Genomic DNA, 9,518 nt, shown 5'->3' with positions numbered 1-9,518 from the left:
CTTTTCATATCTGCCCCAAGTTTTAAAATTCTTTTCAGTCAAGTCCCAGTCATTTTAATATTTTCCAATCAGTCCTTGAATTTTTCATAATTCTTCAAACATCTCAAGGAACTTTTCAAGTTGTTTCAGTTTAGTCCTGGGGCCATTTTTTTGCTTTTTAGATCAGCCCGAACTTTCAAATTCGTTTCAAAAAAAGTCTTGGGACACTTTCAGCAATTTTTGCACAGTCCCCAATTCTTCCAGAATTTTCAAATCAGTCCTTGAAACTTTATTCAAATTTTCAAATCAATCCCTACTCTTCTAAAATTGTCCAAATCAGTCCCCGAACATTTTCCAAAGATATCTAATCCCTTTCCTACTTGGATTCCCGACCTACAATGCATGTGCCTTGTTTAAATATTTTTGTTTATGTAATTATATGTATGCAACATGATAATACGTGCTCTTTGCATGATTTTTTTATTTTTCCATGAATCGGTGCCGTTTTATCAATTGCATTAATATTATGTTTGTGTATATTTGTATGTGTTCATCGCGATCATGGCGGCATCGATTGTATAAAATTTGTATGTTTGTCGTGTTTGACGTGATAATATGCTCTTGGTCCGTGTTTAAGTGCTTTATTTTCTCGTTTTAATCGAAACCTCACATGAATCGGTTTAATCGTGCAGACTCGACCTAAAATTAATTTTTAAATCTCAAGACCGTTGGAAATTAGAGTTTATCGGGTGGTCCACTAATGGCCATTTCGACAACTCGAAATCCGTAGACTAAAGCATTCGGTAAATTTCCAATTAACCTAAAAATTCCACACACGGGGTAATTGGGACGTTAAATTTGGCCAAATTAAATCACTTGACTCCTTTAAATGAATTGCACGAATCGATTAAATAATCTATAATCGCGTTGACAGCTCAAGAACTGTTAGTCATGCTCTTTTAAAATTCATAATTTCAAAAGCACCGAGATACGTGTCACGTAATCTTGTTTTTTCATACACACACATATTTTCCGATTCAAGGGCATGATTACCGGTTCTAGTTCTGCCATCACCCTAGTGTAGATTTGTGCTTAGAATGGGTCAAAACACGGAAAAATAAATTAATCACAAACTCGGCTTAATTAAACATGAGCAAATAGTTGAGCAATGGGTTACGTTTCAGGTTTTAGATAAAACACTCCTAATCTGTAAAGGCCACATTGTCACAATATAGGAAATTCTAAAAACAACACACACATCCGAGACTCGATTACAAACATTGTGTTTGTCGGGCCCACAAAATAATACCGAATGCTACATCCATTCTCTATCATCCTGTTTGTTTGTTTTAGGGTAGGATTTGTATGCCAAGATACCTCGTATAATAATTGATTAACTCACGTAAATTCGGCAATAACAAAACCTCATTGTTTGTTTATTTGCGCTTACTTGTTACATTCTTGCACTTATTTGTTATGCGGGTCGAGCCCGATCCTTTAGGATACGATTCACATGGGGTCCAACGCCCCAATCATAGATTGCAGGATCTAATCCCCTGAACACCGAGTGCGCACCTTAATTTCAATTTCAGTCTTTTCAAATCACACGGTGAGCACGAGTGGAATAATGACCGAACGCGAACCGACCGGGATTCAATTGTTGTAATTTTTATTTTATTTATTTGAGAGGACAATGTAAGGATTTATGTTGTACGTTTATTCATGTAAGAATCCCAGTCGGAGAGCGGACGGTCGGAGTGTTTTATTCGAATTTACGGTGTCAAAACGCGTAAGATGAGCGTAACTTAATTAAGCGGTAATTAAATAAAAAATGGCAAGCCTAGACAAGCTAGAGTACCGATAGGGCATGCGAGATATAGGCTCGCATGTAACAGAACCCTCGAATTTGGAACCTTGGATTTCGCAGACCATATGCCTTAGCAATTAGGTGTACCCCGTACCCCTAGATCCGGGTAACTTGCCGGCCCTCGACCTTCGGGTCGTAAAATGGCAAGTGGCGACTCCTTCTCACGTGCATCCGTCGCGCGTCCCCGAGAAGGTGGACACTCCCAAGCCGCGTTGTATTTAGGCGCGCGCATGCGTGCCCCGACGAGACGAAATTCGGGTGCGCACAGGAGAGAAGTATGAGATATGGAGAACGAAAACGTTTTTTAACTCCCAAGACCTTTGGGATATTGTGGAGAATTCCAATGAAATTGTAAATGCAAGTCCGGAGGAAATAGCAATGCACAACAACAAAAGAGACACAAAGAAAATTGAATAAAAAATGCAAAAACATTGTTTTTCATCCACCAAGGGGTATGCAAATCCATTCTTCCCAGACTCCTGGGTGCAACTCCATAAATAGCAGCATGGGAAATTATTAAAAGCAACTTGGAGGTATGATACGATAATGTCCATCAAACTGCAAAATTTGTAGCGAGAATTTGATATCTTAGCCATGAAGTAGAGTGAAGATGTACATAAATTTTCTTCGGGAGTTTCTATTATCATCAATCAAATTAGAAGCTATGAAGATACCATTGACGATAAGAAAATAGTGCAGAAAATTTTTAAGGAGCTTGTCAGGTAGATTCAATTGCGTAGTTGCCGCGATTGGAGTATCAAAGAATTTATCAACTTTCTCTATGGATGAGTCGATGATTTCTCTTACTAGAAAGATATCTTCGTTTGACAGGTAGAGACCGAAGATTTAGTTGATCTTGATCCTTGTGGAGTGAAAAGGGGACTCCATTGGATCTGCACGAACCTCCTCGATAATATCCATAAATGACTTGTTTTTGGTAAAAGATGGACATTGCTATATGTAAATTCAGGCGCATGGTCCACATCGGTACTCCAGTGCATTTCTCCCTTAGAGTCAGAATAAATATGTTTTTAAACCCTTTCTTTAAAATTTAGAGTATTGTTCCCACGCGAATCTCAACAATCACTTGTTCTGATTCTACATATTGATTATTTTGAACCAGAAGAAAACTTTTTGGTGGAATAGTCACGTTATGTATAATATCTTCACTCTCAATAGTTATATCCAAGTCTATAGATCATAGAAAGGCGGGATGCCCATGACGCGTACGTGTGGGATGAACCAAATGCTCATTGAATTTGATTTTTCCATTAGAGGGGGCTCGTACATGTTCTGCAGTGCCACCTGTGAACACTCCACCTTTATGAAAAGTTCTTAATGTTAGTTGAGTCCTTGGTTCTCCAATAGATTGACCCTCAATAATATTCTCCCAATTCGACCAGTTCACCAGTGAGTAGGACTCCTACCATAACATAATCGACAGATCCAAGATGGACTCCTACAAGTAAAGGGGGTTCGGATAGATATTGGCTGTGTTCGAAAGGTTATGAATCGATCGACAAGTCCAATTCTAATATCTTGGTTTCGAATGGCAATGCATCGTGAGCCCATATATATATCGTCTGCTAATACACGACCAATTAATGTTTGAATAAAAATTCGTTCCGGCATCATCCCATTTCGAGAACTCACAGAAATCCCTAGGATGGTCCCACAATTTGTTCTATGTACAACAATGTGTTAAACTACTTCAACAAGTCTGCGCGTAAGATATCCAGCATTTGATGTTGAGACAACAGTATCCACAACTCCTTTGCGGGCTCTGTAACAAGAAATGATATATTTTGTTAACGACAGTCCTTCGCGTAAATTGCTTTGAATAGGTAAATTAATCATTTGTCCTTGAGGATCCAACATTAATCCTCTCATACCTACTAATTGGTGTACTCGAGATGCATTTTCTCTGGCTCCCGAAAAAGACATTATATGGATTGGATTAAAAGGGTCGGTCATCCTAAAATTAGGATTAATTTCTTGTCACAAATATTCACTTGTAGCATACCATACCTCAATGGATTGGCGTAATTTTTCTACTGCATGTACATTACCATAATGATGGTGTTTTTTCAAAGTCAAACTTTGTTGTTCAGCAACTCGTACTAACCATCCTTTAGAGGGTATCGTTAAAAGATCATCAATCCCTAATGAAATGGATGTAGTAGTGGCTTGCTGGAAACCCAGAGTCTTTACTTGATCCAAAATGTGTGATGCATATGCCATTCCGAAGTGATCTATTAATTTGCTAATAAGTCTTTTAATGGCAGTTCTATCTATTACTTTATTGTGAAATACTAGATTGACTCGTTCTGCCAAAAGTACCTCCATATTCTGCTGAGTGGGATTCGACAATGAGTTTGAGTCAATGATTGGAAAACTTCCTTTTCTCGATCTTAATTCGCATAGAAATTCAGGAACTTGGATCCCAGTTGAATCGGAAAGACCCGAATTCACACCGGTGTCATATAATTACTTAACTTACATATGATTAGGTACTATATGAGCAGGCTCGACAAAACCCTTGTATAACTTCTTCAATTTCTCGAAAAAGAGAAATATGACCGACAGTTGTTCGAATGTATATACAAAGAATTTCTTTTTTCACACTTCTTACTATTAGATAGTGCTCATAAATCTCATGATAGGTACCCAAAGATTCTTAGTGAACCTCGATGGGAACTTCTCTTGAAGCAATAACGCATTGATCTAGTCGCCACTGAAGCCACAAAGGACTATCTAAATCGATTATTTTCTGTCGCTAAACCCCAATTGCATCATATGAATTACAAAAAAAGATTCTTTTTTTTTCTAGTTATTATCATAAATTCTTTCTTTTCTGTCGCTAAACCCCAATGGCAATGGGATCCCCAATAGCTGGAGACAAGAGATTCATATGAGAAAACATAAGTAAACGAGCCTATGCTTGAGCCTCCAAAGATAAAGGTACATGAACGGCCATTTGATCCCCATCAAAGTCTGCATTGAATCCCTTACAAACTAATGGAGGTAAAGAAATAGCATGTCCTTCCATTAAAATGGGTTGGAATGCCTGTATCCCTAATATATGCAGATTAGGCGCTCTATTCAGCAATACGGGATGCCCCTGCATAACTTGCTGCAGTATTTCCCATACAATCGGCTCTTTTTCCCGAATTTTACTCTTAGGAACTCCTATGTTCAAAGCAAGATGTTGTTTAATTAGCCCACGAATTACAAATGTCTGGAAAAGCTCTGTTGCTATTTCCCGAGACAATCCACATCGATGTAATGGAAGTGAGGGTTCTACAACAATGACAGAACAACCCGAATAATCGACCCGTTTCCCAAGCAGAGTCTCACGAAATCTTCCCTCTTTGCCTTCAATTACATCTGAAAACGACTTGCAAACCTTATTATGACCATCCCTCATTGGTTGTCCGCAGATTCCATTATCAAGAAGTGTATCTGCGGCTTCTTGGACCAATTTCTCTTGACACATTACTAATTCCCCTGATGTAGATCTACTTGTTGTTAATAGATCCTTAAGAGTATTGTTCCGATAGATAACTCTTCTATAGAGTTCATTAATATCTGAGCTCATTGGCTTACCCCCATCTATCTGGATGATGGGTCGTAGTTCGGGAGGAAGAACTGGTATGAGACATAAAACCATCCATTCTGGTTCAATATTTGTTCAAATAAAATGCTTAGCTAATTCCATGCGTCTAACCAAAAAATCCTTTCTTCTTCCAATTTTGCAATCTTCCCATTCATTACCCGTGGGTCTTTCTTCCCCTAATTCCTTCCATTCTACCAATGAATAACCTAGAATAATTCGCAAATCTAGATCGGCTAATTGTTCTTGGATAGCCCCCGCTCCAGTAGAAATTTCTCGATTTCAAAATGTATCGAAGCCTTGAGTAGTAAAAAAAAGTGGGATGCTGTATTTCCAAGATTGGATTTCATATTCGAATAACCCTCGTAATCGTAAGAAAGTAGGTTTTTTAGCTATGGGCCTGGCAAAAGAAAAATTGGGATAGGATCCTGATCCTATAGGATCTCCCTCCCTTAAAAACCAGATGTGAAAGTTTCTTTTCATCCAGGTCAAGTAATTACACCAAATAAAAAATGAGTTTTCGCTTTCAAATTCTCGAAAAACCCCAAAAGATCTACTCCTTACTCAAGTTAGCAGGAAAGACCAAGCAACATTTCATTGATTTATTATTTTTTTCCCTTTTTTATTGAGATTTTTTGTAAATTATTTATTCAATTTTAGATTACTACATAAATGAAATGTGAAATTCTTGAGTAGTCTACTTCCCTTTGAACGATGAAGCCCCTTAAGGGTTGTAATTCATAAGGGATTTACTTGTCTATGCGTCCTTCCCTTCGATCTTTTAGGCCTTGACATCACCTCGATGGTTATGCTACGATGTCCTTAAAGCCTATATGCGATGGATAGACTTCTGCAACCATGACATATTTGCTTACTTGAACATAAACATAATTTCATTTCCTTCTAAAGAAAGGTAATGATTCATTCCCGAAAGAAGTCTTTTCTCACGAGGTACAACTAAAAATTCCTATTTATTTGTTACTGACTCGACCATAGACCAATCCCCTTTATTTGGGAATATTTATTTTATTTACACCCATAATTCTGAGCTTCATGTTACTCCTTTCAAGAGACATGTCAGATACGGGGCATCCCAATTGGATTGAATGGGATGACAGTCTTTCATTTCGAATCTATAAAATCAGAATTTCGATCAAATCACACATCGCAGTATACTAGGCCTTCTAATTCTTTAAGGGTTTATCTAAAAGATTCGCGATATAACTAGGAAGGCGTTTCAAATACCACACGTGGGTTACTAGGCATGTCAGTTTGATGTATCCCATTTGATATCTTTGTATCCGAGAATCAACAAATTCGACTCCGCATTGTTCACAAAATTTCGGATCTTCTTTTTCATCTCCAATTACTCGATAATTTCCACAAGCGCAAATTCCACTTTTTATAGGACAAAAAATTCTTTCACAAAATAATCCATCCTTTTCCGATTTATTGGTTTTGTAATGAAAAGTATAGGGTTTTGTCACCTCTCCAACTATTTCTCCATTAGGGAGGATTTTATTGGCCCAAGCACTTATTTGTTGAGGAGAAACTGATCCAACTTGGAGTTGTTGATGTTTATACTAATCAATCATAGAATAAAATTTTTGATTCATTCCGATTAAGCTTCCTTCCTATTAATCCGGAAGTTCTTCTCAGATACAAGGAAATGATTCAGTTCCAAAGCCAAAGATCGTAGTTCTCGAACGAGCAATCAAAAAGATTCTGGAGCATCTTCAGGTTTAGGTATTGTTCCTCCAATGATCGTAGTACCAAGAACTTCTTGATGAGCTCTAATATGATCAGATTTATAAGTAAGCATCTCTTGTAAAATATTAGCAACACCAAATCCCTCTAAAGCCCAAACCTCCATTTCTCCTACCCGTTGTCCCCTTTGCTTGGCCCTTCCTCTAAGGGGTTGTTGTGTAACAAGTGCATAATGTCCACTGGAACGTCCGTGTATGTTATCATCAACTTGATGAATTAATTTCAATATATAAGGCTTTCCTATTATCACAGGTTGTTCAAAAGGATCTCCTGTCCTTCCATCAAATATTATGCTTTTTCCCGATTACTCGGGTTCAAATACCCATGGATTCGCTGTTTGCTTATTGGGTTCATATAATTCAGAAAACACTAGTAAAAGGGGATTTTCCTTTTTGACGAAAAGTTACAATTGGCCTCCGTTGATGACGTGAAAACCCACAAATGTGAAGATACACAATTGGAGCTTTTTTTTTTTATTTTTTTTATAGGAGTATAGATTCTCTGAAGCAAAATAAGCGTTTTCTTACTTATCACAAATCAGTATTTTCTTGCTTTAGAAAACTGTATCACAAATAAGCATTTTCTCGTAAGGAATGATGCACAGTGTCATACATTGAGATTTTTTCTTTTTTCTATTTTGGGATAAGTATACATTAAGATGTTATAGACGTGTTTTGTTTGACATATTTTCTTAGTTAACTAATTTTTTAATTCTCTTCCAAATGAACTACTAATTGCTCATATGGAAGCAAACCACTTGCAACGCACGTGGCCATCTAACTAGTTATATATAAAAGCAGTGTTATCAGAATCGGACCGGATGATAAACCGGAAGGGATAAGGGTTCATGAGTTTATGGGTCCAACCGGGGGTTCGATGGGTCGGACCGCACGTTTATTTAAAATAAAATAAATATTCATATTATCAAAAAAATTATGATAATTAAGATAAAAGTATGATGATTTTAAAGAAATATAATAATAGTATAAGAAAGTATCTATATTTAATATTTCTTACTTCAAAATAAATATTTTATTTTAATAAGTACTTAAAAGTAGAGTTAAAAGAACAAAAAAGTGGTGGTGGCTTGGTTGGTAATATGCTAGTATGAGGACCAAGAGGTCATGGGTTCAAATCCTTTACACAACCAATCAATTTTTACATTAAATAGGAAATCCATAAAGCTCATAGAACTAGCCGGTTCAATGGAATTTTGCTTAAAATCGATCGGTTCAATGGGTCCGACGGTTCAAAGCTGCAATTTCGATTTTCAGGCGAATCGGACCGGACATGGTGTCGGGTCTCGGTCCGACCGATCGAACTGGCCGGTCCGGTCCGATTCTGATAACAATGTATAAAAGTACGATGTGTTTTTTCAATTTTTAATATTTCAAAAATACCAATGTATTTTCGTGATTTTTTCTCACACTTTTTTGACTTGTGACTTTCGATCATACACTTTTATTCTCTCTATATATATTTTGACTATTTCTATTCATCACTCATTTTCGACATTTCATTAGCTCTTATCAATCTCAACAGAGTTCGCCCTCATCATAGGAACATTTGTCCAAGGTAGAATTTCGCATAAATTTATAATATAAACTATAATTCTACAAATGAGGGTCACATAAAAAGTAAAAAATTAATTAATGAAAGTAATGATTTGACAGTACAATATTTTAAAAAGGATTTGCAAAATTAAATTTGAATACTTGCACTTCTTATTTGTGAGTGAATAATGAATAATATTCACGATTAAATAAATATATGCAATTATATAGAAAAATTGGCAAAACACTAATATATGTTAAAATTATTTTAATATATTATCATTGAAAATTTTGACTGTACTAAAAAAGTAAATTTGTTTTTAAATGTTATGAACAATTCTATTAAAATAAATTCGTGTAATACACGGGTCAAAACCACTAGTATATGTTAAAAATTGTCTTTCACAAGCAATTAATTGGGTTGTATTTAATATGGATTTAGCTGTCACTTTGCTTTATCCAACAATTAATTATTTGTGAAAATGTCTTATATTAAAAAAAAGAAAAAGGAAAACGACGTGGCTAGCCACTGGATCTAACTATTATTCATCAAATATAATTTGAAGTTGCTATTTGATTTCAAGAATATATGTTTACAGCATCTATTTCTCTATATATTATAAAATACAGTATTTAATGTTAGAGCGAGCTCCTTCGAAATAATATATATATAATTTAAAATATATCTAACAAGTAAATGTGGATATTAGTGCTATTCGTTTAGACCCTGGATTTGGCT

This window comes from Punica granatum, chromosome 7 (genome assembly GCF_007655135.1).
Source record: "Punica granatum isolate Tunisia-2019 chromosome 7, ASM765513v2, whole genome shotgun sequence".
Classification (NCBI taxonomy): Eukaryota; Viridiplantae; Streptophyta; class Magnoliopsida; order Myrtales; family Lythraceae; genus Punica; species Punica granatum.
The sequence above is the reverse complement of the archived record's forward strand: the minus strand, read 5'-3'. Positions refer to the sequence as shown.